A 17,950-nucleotide genomic window follows, 5' to 3' on the forward strand; every position below is an offset into this window, starting at 1 on the left:
GACTCAGGTGGTGAGTGAATGTCGGGAGTAGCAAGGTCTTAAGTGTCTTCACTACTGGGGAAAGGAGAGTTACCGGGCGATAGGACTCCCCTTTGTTGACGGGTTTGACAGGTTTTAGTAATGGGACCACTCTTCCGACTTTTTACACATCGGGTATTTGAAGAGTGGACATCGACAAGTTGAGGACCTTGGTGAGGTAGCTTACTCCCGTCGAACCTAGATGTTTAGCATCAGCATGCTTATTCCGTCAGGGCCAATGGACTTAAACGATTTGGCCTTTTTGATGTCACTCTGAACCTCCTCATCGGAGAAAGTAAGTGGTGCGCAGTCTTTTGGCGTTTTGCCCAGCCGTCGGGTAACTCATCGTTTGGCCTTGTCGGTCGAAGGGCTAAAATAGCTCGCGCACTTCTTTGAGTCCGAGGAGGCATGGCCATCGAATTGAATTTCAACCCGGTCGTCATGTCTCTTCGGATTAGACAAGGCCTTGACAGTAGTCCAAAGCTTACTTACATCGGTGGAGAGATTGCAGGACTTCAGGAGCGCTATCCATTTTGTCCTCTTTTGTTGATTTACCATTTGCCGAATCTCCAAATTGAGATCCCTTATTCAGGGATCACAGGGATCGGCATGGCGTAAGGTGTCGCGCTCGTTTGCTAATACTGCTGCTTCGGCCGGTATGAAGCGAGCAGTAGCAGCAGCGATCACCTTGCGGAATTGACGCTCGCCAGCGTCCGTAGGAATGGGTTGTGCATTGAAGGTGCTCTCAGTAAATTCTGTGAAGACGACCCAGTCAGCTTTGTTAAAGTTTATGAAGGTGCGGTTGTCCACAGAAATAAAGTCGGGAGGTTTCTCGATCGAGGTAATCATGGGCAGATAGTCTGATGCGAGAGTTAGCATAGCTCGCCAGGTAATGCTATTTATCAGACCACCGCTAGCGAAGGTAATATCAGACGAGCTATTACAGGTGCCCATAACTCTGGTGGGGGCTTCGTCATTCATTCTGCAGAATGTCGAATCGTCAATCTGTTCCGCCAACTTCATCCCCCTATGATCGTTTGACAGGCAGGAGTGCCAAAGATCGTGGTGTGCGTTAAAGTCACCTAGCACCAAACGGTTTTCACTACGAAGCAGCACACCTATGTTGGGGTGATATTCTGTTGGGCAACATGTAACTGGGGGGATGTATATATTAAATATCTCGAACTCGATATCGCCTGACTGGCAGCATGAGGTCACGTAACTTGTGGTCCACTCCTAATGGGTCTTAAGGCCTGAGCAGGTCTTAAGATGGCTCCATCCATTGTATGTATTGCACCTAATTGAGGTGGAGTTTGGATGGAGCCTTTTAGCTCATATGCAGCAAAAAAAATTCCTCGGGGCCCGGGTTGGACTCGATGCCAGCACGGGTCAAGAGGATACGGAGCAACCCTGCTGCTAGGTGTTGCTCTAAGGACAAGAAACTTAAACTAAAACTTACCGATCCAAACAGGGTTAGATCGTCGAACTAACAGCCCTTGGCCGGATAAAATCCGAGTCAGTTCCGGTAACGTAGAATCAGCTGTTGTGGGAATTGGCGAAAAATAATATTTAATACTGCTATATAAAGTTATTTCGCTAATTGTTAAGAAATAAAATTGGATATGCCAAGAAACCTTTCAAAGGTTGCAAGATTTACTTACCACATATATATGTTACAAGTTTACAACGCATACAAAATTAAGCAAAAAAAAATGCCGTTACTTTTTGTTATAATTTGTATGCGGGTATAATCATATAATAATAATAAGTGTTTGTTTCGCTTATTAACAATGGATAAAGCGCAAGTAAAATTTATGATATTCTCAATAAATTTTATATTTCAAAATGTTTGTTTAACACACATTTGATCGTTTTCCCCAAACGTCCACAGTTGATGACAGAAAGAAAAGTGGTCTTTCTCGCGTGGTTCGAGACAATTTAGCCATAAAAACTGTTCCCGAACGCATTCGCAGTAATCCGATTAGAAAACAAAAAATTATACCAAGGGAAATAAATATATCATCAAGATCAGCGCCAAGACTTGTTCGAGATGATCTCCACATGAAAGCATACCGTCGGTCAACTGAAGCTTGAAGGAAATTTGGCTCAACAGATGCAAGTAACTTTACTTAACTAACTTTACAGAAGAAAAATCTTTCTCTGTTGAAGAAGTTTTTAATATGCAAAACAACAAATCTACGCAAAAACTTCCAAAGACACAAAACATGTTATTTCAAGGGTTCAACGTGTTCACCATCCAGCTGCTGTAATGGTTTAGTGTGGACCACCACCTCTACACTTCTGTTAAAAATGGGTTAAAACTAGGTCGAAAGTGTACCACAGGATGTAAGAAGGAGTGGTAAATCAGTTAAGCAATACTCTCTTCTATGGAGAGCAATGGATTTTCCAGCAAGATTCGGCACCTGCACACAAGATAAGAACCATACAGCAGAGGATTAAAAACAATATTCGCTGTTTTATAGCTGCAAATTATTGGCTGTCTAGAAGTCCAGATTTGAATGCATTGGAATGAAGTCCAGGAATGAAAGATTTCAAATTATTCCAAAAATAAAATACATCAAAATAATAATGAAAAATGAGTGCGTAAAGTATATACAAGGCGCGTTTTAAAGTAAACAGGACTTTAAAAAAAAAAGACAGAACAAATGGTTTTATCGGCAAAATCAATTAATTTTATTCAAAATAGTCTCCTTCTGCTTTAATACAGCTTTTTGCACGGTCCAAAAGCATGTCGAACGAGTGTTTTAGCTCGTTGCCCGGTTTGGCCGCCAGTATGCCGGTGCAAGCCTTTTGAATGCCCTCCACGTCTGCATAACGCTTTCCTTTCATCGGCAAATGCACTCTGGCGTTTCGTTTCGGGATCATATTGAAAACACCACGTTTCGCCACCAGTCACAATCTTGTAAAGAAAGTTCGGGTCTTTTTTTGCCTCTTTAATGATGTCATCCGAATGTTGACTTCTGATCAATTTTTGGTCGTCAGTCAATTTGTGCGGAACAAACCGTGCACACACCTTTTGTAAGCCCAAATGTTCGGTCAAAATGCGATTAATCGATGTTTTGGAGATGTTCAATTATATTTCCATTAATTTCAATGATGATTTCGGCTGATTTTTTATGAATTCACGCACAGTTTCGATGGAATTTTCGGTGATCACGGATTTTGGTTGGCCCACATGTTCATCGTCATTTATGTCCTCACGACCAGTTTGAAAACGCTGAAACCACTCGTGCACTCTGCTACGGGATAGGCAATCATTGCCATAAACTTGTTTCATCAATTGAAACGTTTCGGTAAAAGTTTTACCAATTTAAAACAAAATTTAATGTTGGCTCTTTGTTCGAAGCTTATTTTGGAGCTTTGGGATGTCCAACTCTTTCCAGTGTGAGAGCGCCTCAAAATTAGCGTTTTTTTATAACATTTTCCATTGTAGCCAGATCGGAATTTAAATTAAAATACCCATCATTTATTAAGATTAAATATTATTATACATGTATCCGTTAAACATATGCAGAAACTTTTTATACTCTCTTTTTGTGATTTTGTGATATATTAAACAATTGATTTTTGAACTTTCAATACGTAATCAAAAGAATAAATGTATTAGGTTTCAATTAATAAATGTTTTTAAAAATTTTCAATTGAAAATCAATACCACTTAGCATGACATCACAAAAGATATCATCACATACATTTCAATTTCGCGTTGTCTTGCATTTTCATTGGTTTCTAATTTTTGTTAGTGATCTTCAACAGCAGCACAAATCTCCCTGTTTACATATTTTTCTGTAGGATTTTAATCTGGCCGTCCCTCTTTTTCCAATTGCTAAACGTCAGACCTACTGAACTTTGACAGTTGCTTGAGTTCAGTAGGTTTTGACGTTTATCAATTGCGCTCTCATTTCCAGTGAGAGACGAGTTGGGCATCTCCTAATCTCTGACAGAAACATACTGACACTTAAAACGCAATAACTTCACTTCCAATAGATGAAATGTCATGAAATTTTTACTGGAAGTCGATAAAGGATAGCAGATTCTAACGCACTAGTATATAGATGGCGCCACCAAAGTTTACTTTGTTACTTTTTTACTGTTTACTTTGGATCGCACCTTGTATACATATATATTTGCAACCATTGTTATGAAGGATGAGCTAAATGCAGAAGAAACTATTGATTGCGGTTAATGTGAATTTATTAAAAATTATATACAGAATATTTTGGTGGACCATGTAACGAGTTTTTTCCTTAGACAAGTAGTTTTTAATTTGGCAATACTTTTTTCGGAATTATTCTTTTTAACGGATGTTACTTGATTTATACTCAGTTTGGTTTGCCATTTTATAATGCACAGACTTACTCCGAAACAATGTTTGCAAGTTGTACACATTTAGTACCAAATAATGGTTCGGTTCGCCCAAAGCATAGCGCGCTCCGTCAAATATTCGGTCAGCATAATCGCCTAGTAGAATCGGTAATTCGAACAACCATGGATCAGTTTCGCACTACATTTACTCTATTGGAGAATCCGCATCGTCAGAGACGCCGTATAGTGCACACCGAAGACGCTATTGCTGTTGTGGGGCAGAGTATCGAATAAGACCCGAATGAGTTCTTCCGCCATCACGCACAAAAATTGGAGCTGTGCCCATCCACTTTACGGTAGATTTTGCGGAATGATGTTGGCTTGCGGGCTTACAAAATCCAACTCGTGTAAGAATTGAAGCTGAACGACCATCAGCCGAATTGCTGCAAAAAGTGGTCGAAAATTTAGCCTCTTGGTAGGAATTTTTTCGAGCCAGCAGCGGCGGTCACTTGCCCGAAATCATTTTTAAAACATAATGGCAAACGCTTATCTTTATAATAAAGCTAAATTCTTGGCCATAACATAAAATTATGTTAGCGTTTTATTCTAAAAAAAACATCATATACATATGGGTGGAGCGAAAACAAAAACTTTTTTGTTGCTTAGCCTGAGGGTAAAATCTGTAGATTATAAAATAAGAAAATTTTTGGACAAAAAAAAATTTTTTAACATCTAGAGGCACGCGCACTTAGTTTTAAAGTAAATTTTCGATTTAAAATTTTATTTCGAAAATTTTTTTTGATAAGTGTTCTAGAAGCTGTGGAGAGTCCTTTTTCTAGCCAATTAAAAGTTATCAACTTAAAAAAAAATTTTGTGGTCTTTAAAAAAAATTATTAAACGACAACATGGAAAGCATTTAAGCGTTAAAATAAATTTTAAGTCAAAAACCGTCACATTCGGCAATTTTTATATAAATGTAGAGTTTAAAACAAATATAATTTTTTCTTGTTCAAAAAAAATTTTAACTCGAAATTTACTTTAAAACAGATTTACTTTAAAATAGATGTTAATAAAACTTTTTTTTTGTCCAAAAATGTTTTTTTTTATAATCTACAGATTTTGCCCTCAGACTAAGCAAACAATTTTTTTTTCGCTCCACCCTAATACATATATACATAGAATAAATATAAACATATATATGAACATACGCTTATCCAAATAATAAAATAATAAAAAGTACAAAAAGAAAAAACTAGACTAAAGTTCTAAAATTAATATTTTTTGCATGCCAACCTTTTTATGATCTCTTATTTCATCACTTGTCTAAGCAGTGACACAAAGTTATCAAATAGGGGCTTCACCACACGCATAAATATACCATCTTAAATAAAGAAAGCATACATAATGTACACGAAAATCATAATAAAGAAGAAGCGCATTATACACTCAAGATCAAACTTTACTAGGACTGGCCATTTAAAGCCAAAGTCCAAGTCAAATCTGATCTTAAGCTTACACATATATGGTATTATATTAAAAGATGAAATTAATTCTCTTTTAACAATAATAATAATAATTTGTCATTGAAATAATATTGCGTAAATTTTACTCAACTAGAAATTCGAAGAAAAATCTGTATTCTTGACATTAAATCCGCAAATGATTGCTTTCACAATGTACACCTTAGGAAAATTTTCCTGAAACCATTTACCAACACAGGAATATTTTCCTTATATATTATATATGGTATACTTTTTAAGACACTCAAAGATAAGAATGCGATCATAAGGCTTTGAATGGTGAGCTAACATTTAAATTAAAAATTTTTCCTTTACGAAGTTAAGTCTATTTTCAGCTATTTAAATACTAAAATATATCATCAAGCATAAAATCAAAGAACCACCATATTGGACATGTGCATTTCCACCCCCAATTAAGAGAGGAAAGCAAAAGTCGAAAATTAATACTGAATTCATCGCAGGAGATCTATGTATATGTGTACGGGTATGTACATACATATGTATTATTTGGTAGCTTTTCCTTTCTGATGAGCTTTTCAAGTCTCACTAAGGGTAATACTTGGCACGAATTGGCATAAGAGTCCGAGCAAATAATGCAAGCTTTGGCTTAAACAGTCTTCCGCACAGTTCTTTTCAGTAACGTCCTGTATTAAAACAGATAATATGCTTGTATATTCTAGTTCTGTTTTGCAAGAACTTTAGCCTTCAGTGAAACAAAAAATATAGAAGGCCTCTACGTTTAAAAAAAAAAATATTATCTTTCCTGAAGTGAATTTCCGATCTATTAAAAAAGAAGCCTATAACCATATATGTAGAAAAGAAATTCTGTGCCTTTATATCTTTTTACTAAAACTACCTTTTCTGGATTTTTTTTAATTGTACTGTATATATGTATACAAGTATGTAATTTTTTAAATGCATCAGCGATAAAGGCATTCGATTTTGCGGAAAGTCATGAAGGCAAACGATTGAACTGTGTAATAAACCGCAGAAGTCAATTGAGTCTGGGAAACAGTGATTAACGAAAAACTTGGTAAGTTAGACAATTCACTTCGTTTCTTTTGGTAACACACACACTATGCGTTTTTATGTATGTATATAATGAACGTTAATTATATGAGTAATACAAACTTCAAGTATTAATTGCTTAATTCTTTAACCAGCAGCTGAAATTCGTTTTTAAATATATTAACGCAAATACCTTTTGTTATTACATGCATATATATATGTATATGCAATTCCAACAAAAGCCGGTTCTACACTACCGGAATTGGCTCGAATTTTACCGGGCAAAGGGATGTTATTTCGACGATCTAACCCTGTTTAAATCGGTAAGCCAGCAGCGTAGAGAACGGAGGATTTTTCTACCTGCTGCAAGGTGCTGCACCAATATCAAGTATCCAATACAAATCCATAAACAGAGAAGCATCCAAAACACGTACCTTTTGGGGGTGTTCAACACTCCCTTGAATAAAAGTTTGTCCTTGTTTGTTTCTTAGCCAAACACGTCTTAAGGGATTGAACAATGCAAAAGTTGACTCATATGTTAATATTACATTGTTCCAATTACGGTTGATGTTTTCCTGTGCCCAATGCTATCTTTTTTCAATCTGTGTTTTTGAAAAAAGGGTTTCTTCTAAAAACGAAGAACATAAGCTTTGTCCTCACCTTTAGATGTGAAGTTATTCCTCCCTCTTCCTGACTTGTCATCCACGTTTCCAGTTTCCGGTCAGACCACCTCTTCACAATTGTACAACTCGTATTTAAATAATTTGGGGCCTTTAGGATGCTTCATTAGAAAGCCTGCTTTATAACGTTTCTTATACTGGGCACTCCTTTTTCTTATTTCACGGAACGACGTGACACATTACGAAGTTCGAAAATTACAGTGATAGCAATTAAACATATGTTAGTTTGAAAAAAAAACAGTTTTTCGCGAATTGATAGCGCAAAGGAAAAACGTTAATTTTGAACGCACTGAATATAGGTACATATGAACCTATCATGTATTTGATATAGCCATGTCGAATAACGAAAAAGCCGATATAACGTAGAAAATACCAAACCTTGTTTTATTTACATTTTTATTTCTATATTTAAATCTCTATATATCGTCACAGACACTGTTTGTAACGAAACAATCCGGATAACGTTAAATGCGCTTTGAAGCGTGTTCCAGTAAAGATTCGAAAATATTTGCAAACATAAATAGAGTACCGAAAAAATCTCAGGTAAAATATTGGCAAAATAAAAACTAAGCTAAGATAACTGTATACACCTTTTTTAAATAAATGATCAAAGCGATAGAATTAAATTATTTTTTCCTCGAATATTAGTCGTTATATGTCCGTATAACGGAATTTCTTTATAACGTAAAAAAGTATACTATTGCACAAATTCAAAATACTAATTAAAGTAAAATTTTTCTCCAATTGCCTTTTCCAAAAAGGATAGGGTCTCCACTTTTTTGTTCCTACCACATTTAATATTTTAATATATCAATTTTTATAAAGCGAAGGTCCATAAATATTTAACTCAATCCCTACTCGAAAACTGCTTTTTTGGTTGTCTTCAAAAGATATTCCCTACAGTATACACTACTCAGCGGTTCATTAAATATACTTTTCTTTGGGAGCTTTGCTTAAACAGTTTTGTTTTACTAGGCAAGCCACCTAGGCCTTTGATCAACCGGCAAATATACATATCTGTTTCTGGAGTACTGTAGACACATAAAGAATATGTATCACGTATTTACACGGTCACAACAGCAGAAATACAAGTAGCTGTTTGTGTATTTATATAGATAGTTTTTAAAGCAGAAACTGTGTGAAATGAATATACGTCTATCAAAACTTTTGGATTTGTCGAAGATTCTTTTGAGTTCCATGATTATTATATTTGCGTAGGTTCTCTACTTCCTTCATTAATTCAACATTGCATAATATTATTATATGTAGATAAGCTGTTTTCGTCAAGCGTTGGAGAGTAGTGAACCGAACACTTGTGTTGCAACACTGCACTAATTTATCCATTGACGCCTGCGCAATTATGTTGTCTTTACATATTTGATGACGATATTCTTCTTTCCTCAAAAAATATAATATTAATCTAAGCTCTTCCTCTTCAACTCTCGAGCCTTGAGTTTTCTATAAATAACTATAATTCAATTTAAGTCTAAAGTTTTGAAAATCAATAAAACAAATGCTTATAATATATTATAATTTTTAAAATAAGTTATCATATGAGCCATACAGATTGGTAAAACTGGTCTAAAATGTGTAAACTATTATTCCATACTTGGTAGCATTGAAGATAGCGTGGAAGTGGCAAATTGAAAATAGCTATACTACTACATAATTACTTATTTTTACTTCCTTTAATATGATATAATTATAAATATCAATATATAGCTAAGTCGTCTGACGACAACATTTTCCAATACAAGCAATTCGTATATTTTACCTATTGATGCCTTAAAGGAGGTCAATCACAAATATTATTAATTTCTTATTATTTCAAATAAACACAAAAACTCTAGTTAAAATATGGCCCAAAACCCGATTCTATTACTTTTGGTGACTTAATTGTATTAAACCGTTGAAGTTAAATAATAAAACGTGCCATTAAATATATACACCGGCCTTTCTCCGAAGAAGTTTATTTTAGTTCGAACGTTTTTTTCCCTATTTTATTCCAAAGTAAGAAAGTTCATTAATTTTATTGGGATATATCCCTCACTAACCTAAGTACATATATGTATGTAAAGTTTAAAATCATCCAAAAGGGTGAAATTTATTACATCTATTAGTAATTATTATATATTGAGGTTGGGATTTATATCAAGAGGATATTTATCACCCTGCTTTGAGCGAAACTATCGGCAATTTCGTTCTTAATTTTTTTATTCTAGCTCTTATACTCGATTTATGTTTTCAAATGTTATTAAGGAGGAATCGAGAACCTTTTTAAGAAAGAGTGGAGTTTTTTTTAAGACAAATTAATCTATAAAATTCTCTAGTAATTCGTTTGCCTCTCAATGTGAATTCCAATTACATTAATAAATACACCAATTATTTCAGAATTTTTTTTTTAAATATGTACTTAAAAAAACACAACACCCACATGCTTCCTTGGAAGTTGTGGCAAAAATGTCCAAATGTATCTAATTCTCTTAAAAAAACTGTAACAATTTACTCATCTTGTTGTCTATAAGTCCTTTGCATAAAAGTGGGCTTATGTAATCTACTAAAATTATATAAATTTTATCTTCCCGACAAGATTTATTATCTTATCGGTTGTTTATGTATATATCTATATAGGTGTTTGACAAGGTAGTAATCTTGGTCCGATTAGGTTCTTGTTATTTTAAAGTAATACACTGTCGATCCACTAACTGGGTTCACTATCTGGGCTTGGATTTTACTGTTTTTCTTAGTACCTATTAATTACATTTATTAAGAATGATAGAATTAGATACAACTTAATACCGTTACTTGTTTTGGTTTCGACTTTTACAGATGTGACATCAAAATAACATTAAAAATCCAGAAGAAAAAAAAATAAAACTAAGAAAAACAGTTGAAGTATACGGTTGTGTTTATTTAAAACTATAATTTATTAATATATTGTTTTTGGAAAATGTAGTATGAATTGTCGATTTGTAATAAAGATAGTGCAAATAAATCGTTAATGGAAAGTTTTTTCGTTGCAAAATTTCGTAAAAATAAATAAATTTCTGTAGAACGATATTTTTAGATTTTGTTACTTCAGTTTCAGAAAAATATATTAAACAATTATTAATACAAGTGCATATACATAAATTAGCTTAGAACAAAGAAAAACTAGCTTGAAATATCGTAATTAAGATAATATCGTAATAAAGATAAAAGTGCTTATTTAAAAATAGTTACAAACTGTATTACTACAATATGCGAAAGGAATACGCATGAACAATCAACCCACTTGTGAAGAATGTGCGCTAGTTTGAGGATCAGTATCAATTTATGCTACCAGAAACTTACAGTTTCTCACATCGAAAATGAACGTAATGACCTACAATACTGTTATTCAAAAGGCGTTTCCGAACTATTTTAATATTTTCCACACTACCTCTCCCTATTCAAACTGTATAGATGTTAAAGATAGGATTTGGGCTCAAAAAGGACATCTGTTCATATGGTCTCATATGCATACAACCTCAACATTATATACAATGTATGGCTGTTTCCGTGCAAAAAATACGAAGCAGGCAGACAAATTGATATTAATAATTATTTTTTTTTAGTTAACTCGACAATGTCTTTCTGAATCGTCGAAAATGTATACAATTTGCTATCTAAATTACATATACCAAATAAAGAACGATGTGCTAAAATACTTACATTAATTTACTTTTGAAGTTATTGCTAGTTTTATTATGTTAAACCTACATATTTTGTTGATACAACTATATTCCTAGTTGTAATATTCCAAGGAATCTTAAAAACATTAGTTGATGTGTTTTTCCTTAATATATGTCTGAATATCTTCTAATATTTGGTCCTGTATATAACATTGTTGATTCTAAGCTAAACTTAAATTCTAGTGAATAGTCGATGGTAAAAATAATTTTGAGGTCTACTGTCTTTACGACATTGGTGACACATAAGAATATTTAAATATGGTTCGTTGGTCAAAGTTTAAAGCTTCCTCGTAAGCTTTGTATAATATACTTAGTACAAATTTACTTCAATTCGTTTGTAAGAATAGGAACTGAACGAACCAAACCGTCGTTTATGTCATTATTTTAATTCCAACGCCACATTTTTCAGAATCACTTTTTATATTTTTTAACAAGCGCTGCAAGGTAATCGAGATAGATATAGCGTTATATATATCAAAAAAACAAAAAGTGTGGTGGCGAGAAGGGTGGATTTCCGGATAGACATAGACAGACGTCTGTCTGTCAGTCCGTCCGGCTACCTGTGCTTGGAACAGGTTGAGAAAAAATGTAGATGTTCCTTGTTAAATACTATCAAAAAGTTGGAATAGTTGATGGACGTAATAGGACCATTGTCACCCCTACAAAGTGGCGCTAATCGAAAACCTTTAAAGTACCATAACTATCCCACATTTTTAGAAACTAAGATGTAATTTACATATCTCACAAATCACTGAAAATATGAATCAAATCCTTCTAGCAACGGAAATAAACACGCCCCACATATAACGGTTATGTTGAAAACTGCTAAAAGTGCGATAGCTCACTAAATTAGAAGTATTCCATGTGAATGACTAGGATCTCGAGATCGACAACCTTCTATCCGAAGCTAATTGGCACGACACCACAACAACAGCCTCGAAATAATAATCGATCCTAACTATACAGACATATAAATATCGCAGCACTGCAAAAGATATCCAAAGTAGTAAAGTAACTACTATACTAGATGTACCGGAATGAAATGAGCGTGCGGTATATGCTCCCACAGCCGGTAGCGATGACGATGGAAAAAACGCATTCTGTGATATCTTATAAGCTTTCTATTGCCCAATTATCAAATATGATAAGAAAATTATAACATACTAGCCGACTATATTACCCATATCGGTGCATAAAACTTTTTACATGGGGAAAAGTTCTCTACACAACACCTCGAATACAACGACTTAAAGACATCTAGTTTTGCAGCGGGACATAACATGTGAGTATGCAGTTTATCCTTCTCATCATAAAGTAATTCATAAGGAAATATGGGCCAGACCATTACATTGTTATAGCTCAACTGCTGCACCGCATTTCCATGATAAGCCAACACAAATTAATACAAGAAAGCGTAGTGTTTCCAGCAAATAAATTGACAAAGAACAAAATGGCAATGATGTGAACACACAACGGAACATTATACAAAATGATTGCTACGATAAAGAATGCAAAGCAGTGGTTCAGATGAAAAACGAATCACGAAAAATCTGTCTTGCACGACCTACCTTAACCAGTCAACACGAGAACTTTTTGAAAAGAATTTCTAGAATGGGAATATAAGAGCAATGCGTCAAAAACTCAAACCCTGTGCGCAAACTTATCAGTCGAGAACAAATGTGTATAAAGGAAAAGATGGCGTTACCATCAAAAGAAAAGACAGATAACTACAACGATAGAAGAAACACTTCGATGAGTTGCTGAATAAACACTTCGGCATATATTTAGAGAATTCTGCATTATGCTGTAGAGGATAACATTGAAGCACCAATAATAACACATCGTTTAAGAGGCCTTGACAAAGTTTAAAAAATAAATTAAATAAAAGCAGCGGCGAAAAACAATAACCACAGAGCTCTTTAAATATGGGTGGATCCGATGTAACAAATTCCCAATTGGTCAAAGTTTTCACTATCTGTCAAGTATTTGTTAAATTTCGGGAATACAACATAGATTTATGTTGCCCATTTATAGATTTTAAACAAACGTTTTATAGCTTAAACCGAGCTAAAATTAAGTACACACTTATAATAAGTGGCATGCCAGCAAAATTTTCAAGCTTTGTGAATATACACTGCACAATACAAATGTTTGACCCATGTGAAGTAACCTTGGTCAGTATTTCGATTAATGGAAAGACAACAGTATTTCAAGAAGTAATAACACATTTTACAACTTACATCTTATTGTAACGGATTTACTCCATAAATCATCTACGTTAAAACCTTACTTTGGGTTCGATCGCAGGATTGTCAAATAAAATAACTGTATGTGGCTATACACTTGTCTTTATTTCTAATTTGAAAAACATGATGCTTTATTACTCGTTATTTTTACAACTACTTTCTTTAATCGTAACCAACACATCGCCACTGGAACTTTCTGGCAATTACGGTGTCTGAGTGATTTTGGAAAGTTATCATTGACTCGGTTTTGTTCTGACATTCGTGTTCGCCAAATTATGTTAACGGTCAAGAATGATAGAATAGAGCGTACGCCAAGTACAGGGTGGTACACGAATCATGCTACAAAAAGAAACCGCAAGAACTTTTTTGCAATGTGAGTAATCGACTTACTTTTTTTTATTTGGCGAGTTATTATTTAAGTGTTTTGAAAATTAATGCTTGGGATACCGAAAAGAGGTTTTGAATAGTGCAGCGGTACCATCGGTAAACATGTTTGTCGAATCTGGAGGTATCGCAAGAAGTCCGTACCATCGAGATTCACATGTTCATATTCAAGAAACAATTGCGGCTGTTGCATCGTCAATTCAGACGATTTACCTATTCGCCTGGATTTTCGTCAAAATATTGTTGAAATGGTCGAAGAAGACAATAACTTGATAAATTGACTGTTTATGTCTGATGAGGCCCATTTTGATATAAACGGAAATGTTATTCTTTGAAGAAAACGGTGTAACTAACTGTCAAAGAGAACCGTTATTTAAAGACCCAGATGCGCCGAAGACGTATCCCTTTCAATAGGGTTTGGTTCCAGTAAGATGGAGCAGCTGCACACATAACCAGATTATTTCGATATAGGAAGATGGCTATCTCCAGAACTAGGATCTTTAACAAATCTTGAAAATTAAATTTTTTAATGCTTTTAAACATTAAAACCCAAAATGTCATGATTTTTAGCGAATACTTTTTTATGAAAAAGTAACGGCTCAGTATTTTTCAAAAACCCTAGTTCGGGCTACGGCCACATGTGTGATGAGTCTACTATTAACATATTAAAGCAATCGATGGAACCGTTTTTGAGAAATTGTAGGCGATAGTTTAAAAGATGTAATTTCGAAAAAAAATGCGTTTGGAAATTCAGATGTGTCGGCCAAGCGCTATAAATACCTTACTTCCTCACTCCTGTAACTTACCAACTACAATCAATTTCGGAAAATTTCTTTACCAGCACATACTATGAATGGTCTAGATTGAATTTATGCCAAAAAAATCGGTTATTTGAAACCGTCACACGGGATGACCTCCTTAAACAAAAACTTTGTGCTAAAACAACCAATTCTCTACATAAATTTATGTGACATTCTATATCATTCTTAATTTCTCGCTGAAATTTCGTTGAACGTCCTTCATTTGGATCAAGATTTTCTACTTAAGTTGGCTTTTTTAGACTTGACGAATAAGACGTGCAGTAAGAGAGCCAGTTTTACCGCAAACATCTCTTTCTGCTTCATTTTTATACTCTCGCAACATGTTGCTACAGAGTATAATAGTTTTGTTCAACTAACGGTTGTTTGTATCACCTAAAACTAATCGAGTTAGATATAGGGTTATACATATCTAAATGATCAGGATGAAGAGACGAGTTGAAATCCGGGTGACTGTCTGTCCGTCCGTCCGTCTGTCCGTCCGTACAAGCTGTAACTTGAGTAAAAATTGAGATATCTTTATGAAACTTGGTACACATGTTTCTTGGTACAGTAAGACGGTTTTTATTGCAGATGGGCGTAATCGGACCACTGCCACGCCCACAAAACGCCATTAATCAAAAACAAATAAATTGTCATAACTAAGCTCCGCAATAAGATACAAGACTGTTATTTGGTACACGAGATCACATTAGGGAGGGGCGTCTGCACTTAAATTTTTTTTTTTTAAGTGGGCGTGGTCCGGCCCCTAATAGGTTTAATGTGCATATCTCTTAAACTACTAAAGCTATAATAACAAAATTCATTGGAAGCAAATGTTTTTAACACCTCTACCTACGGTGTGAAAATCGGGTGACAACCCCGCCCACTCCCCATGTAACGGTACTGTTAAAAACTACTAAAAGCGCGATAAATCAAGCACTAAACACGCCAGAGACATTAAATTTTATCTCAGGGATGGTATGAGATAACTTTATAGGAACCGCGTTCAAAATTAGACAGTGGGCGTGACACCGCCCACTTTTAAGTGAAAACCCATATCTTGGGATCTTTTTAACCGATTTCAACTAAATACATATGGTACATAACATTCGTTTTATATTTCTATGTTATGGTGCGAAAATGGGCGAAATCGGATTACAACCACGCCTATTTTCCATATGACACCATTTTAAATTCCACTTGATTCTTTCACTTTCCACTATGCAAATCAAGCAACAATCATTATATCGGCGTAAAAGTTTGCGCGAATAATACGTTTAAAGTATGCCACCTTGTGACCAAAAATTCTCTAAATCGAACCAAAACTGTTCAAGCCCCTAGGTACTGAATATGTGGACCCCAGTACCTATAGTTGACTTTTTACCGTAAATATCGGCCATTGTGTAAGATATATAATTGAAATTCATATAATAGAATAAATAAATGAAACTATCGATAATAGTATGTCTTTGTTTCAAAAATAGGTTGAATCGGATCAATAGTTCTTGTAGCCCTCATATATCTAAAATAAATATTTTTGAACTTCCGCGTGACTTTATACCGCATATGTGAGTTATCTCAATGAAAATGAGAGAGCGTGTTTTACTCATAACAAGATCAAATCGGATGAAAATTTTCCTTAGCCCCCACGTAACTAATATCAGGATTTTCGAACATTCGTCTGACTTTACTCCATTTGATTGGTGATGGTATGTGAGGTACCTTAATGAAACAGTGGGAGCATTTTATTAGTCTGTGGCATGTTAGTAGTATGTGGTATTGCCTCAAATTCCATATAATACTTATAATGCTTTACGTTATTCTAACCAGTTTTATGCCGAATATGTCGGTCAGTGAGTATTAATATTTTTTTTTATATATAAAATTGCTTCAAAATATGTTCTCGAGTATAGCTGAGCAATGTCAAAATTAATATATTTCTCTACCCCCAATATATATAAATTATTTCCGTCTTTCCACCTGACTTTACACCGTTCCGGTTGATCAACGTGATGTTTTAACGAAATTAAGTGGAAAAGATTTCTTAAAAATTATGTGGTTTGACGCTGAATTAGAATGAAATTAGTATATACTAAGTCTAAACCTCACACCTTCATATAATGAATTCCGATTCTCTGGTTGACGTTTGCCACCTAAGCTTATAATATAAAATTTAGCCTCTTTGGTGGAGTTAATATCACATTCATACTTATGTATATCTCACTTCAAGCAATAAAACTGAGACTAAGTTTATGGCCTTTAATATAATTCAAGAAGATACTAAATTTGATTGTAATTTAATCACGATAATATCTAATAATGGATGTTTAATTCAACATTTTTTAATAAACGGTTTGGAGGCATTTTCTGGTCTTTGATTTTCCCAGCTCACATGTACTACTCCTGGTATAATTTTTTCATCAATTTGATAATTTAATGAAATTAAATGGACAGTTTTTCTTAAAAATAATGTATATCGCTGCATATGAATGAAATATATATATAGAACAAGGCGGCAAGATCCCCAAATTCGCTCTGAAGAGCAAATAAGAAATACTCGAGGTCATAGATCTCGTCGAGAAAATCCTGAGGTACGTTATGATGAACAAAGTAGGAACACTAGTTATCATAGAGAACTTCGCGCTAGAAATCCTGAGTATAGGAATTTAGGGCGCATTCGTGATCAAATGCAAAGGGAACATGCAAGAAGAAATCCTGAAATAAGGAGAGAGGAGCGTGATAGAGAAACACAACGTCGACAGCTTAGTAGGAGGGGTATGAGGGAAGAAATTTTGAATCAGAGACGTCTTAGACAAGGTCAAGTTCGCCTTCGTAGAGATAAAACACTCAATAGACAAATTGAAAACCAAAGGCAGTCCCAACGAATCCGATTAACGAGAGAAAATAATGTTATAGAAACTGATAATAGTGGCAATTTAACAGATTTCAAAAACATTTATTTCCAAAATATAAATAAGGGCCCTACTGAAATATGTATTTGCTGCGGCGGCTTATGGTTTTCACACCAAGTTCGCAAATTAAATTTCGAAACTATTGCGCAAGGTCACCCGAATGCTGCATCCGCCTTCTTTTTAATGCAAAAATTTCCTTCAGAAGATGGAAATTACAATTTTTGTGCTACGTGCAAAAATGCGATTTTTTAAAAGAACGTTCCAAAAATATGTTTAGCTAACGGTCTAGACTTTCCTGAAATACCGGATTGTTTGAAAGGTTTAACGCCAATTGAAGAACGTC

At 34.5% G+C, this 17,950-nt stretch overlaps 1 protein-coding gene across 2 annotated transcripts in view; it reads left to right on the forward strand.

Annotated features, from left to right (window-relative positions):
- Positions 1-6,496: 6,496 nt before the first annotated feature.
- Positions 6,497-17,950, forward strand: part of LOC106624282 (cholecystokinin receptor type A) — a 39,741-nt gene continuing 28,287 nt past the window's right edge. For both annotated transcript variants that reach the window (XM_036376028.2, XM_036376029.2), the window contains exon 1: positions 6,497-6,897. The gene's annotated coding sequence lies outside the window, so the exon portion shown is untranslated. The remainder of the gene's footprint in view (positions 6,898-17,950) is intronic.

The sequence above is a fragment of the Bactrocera oleae genome, chromosome 3 (genome assembly GCF_042242935.1).
Source record: "Bactrocera oleae isolate idBacOlea1 chromosome 3, idBacOlea1, whole genome shotgun sequence".
NCBI classification, from domain to species: domain Eukaryota; kingdom Metazoa; phylum Arthropoda; class Insecta; order Diptera; family Tephritidae; genus Bactrocera; species Bactrocera oleae.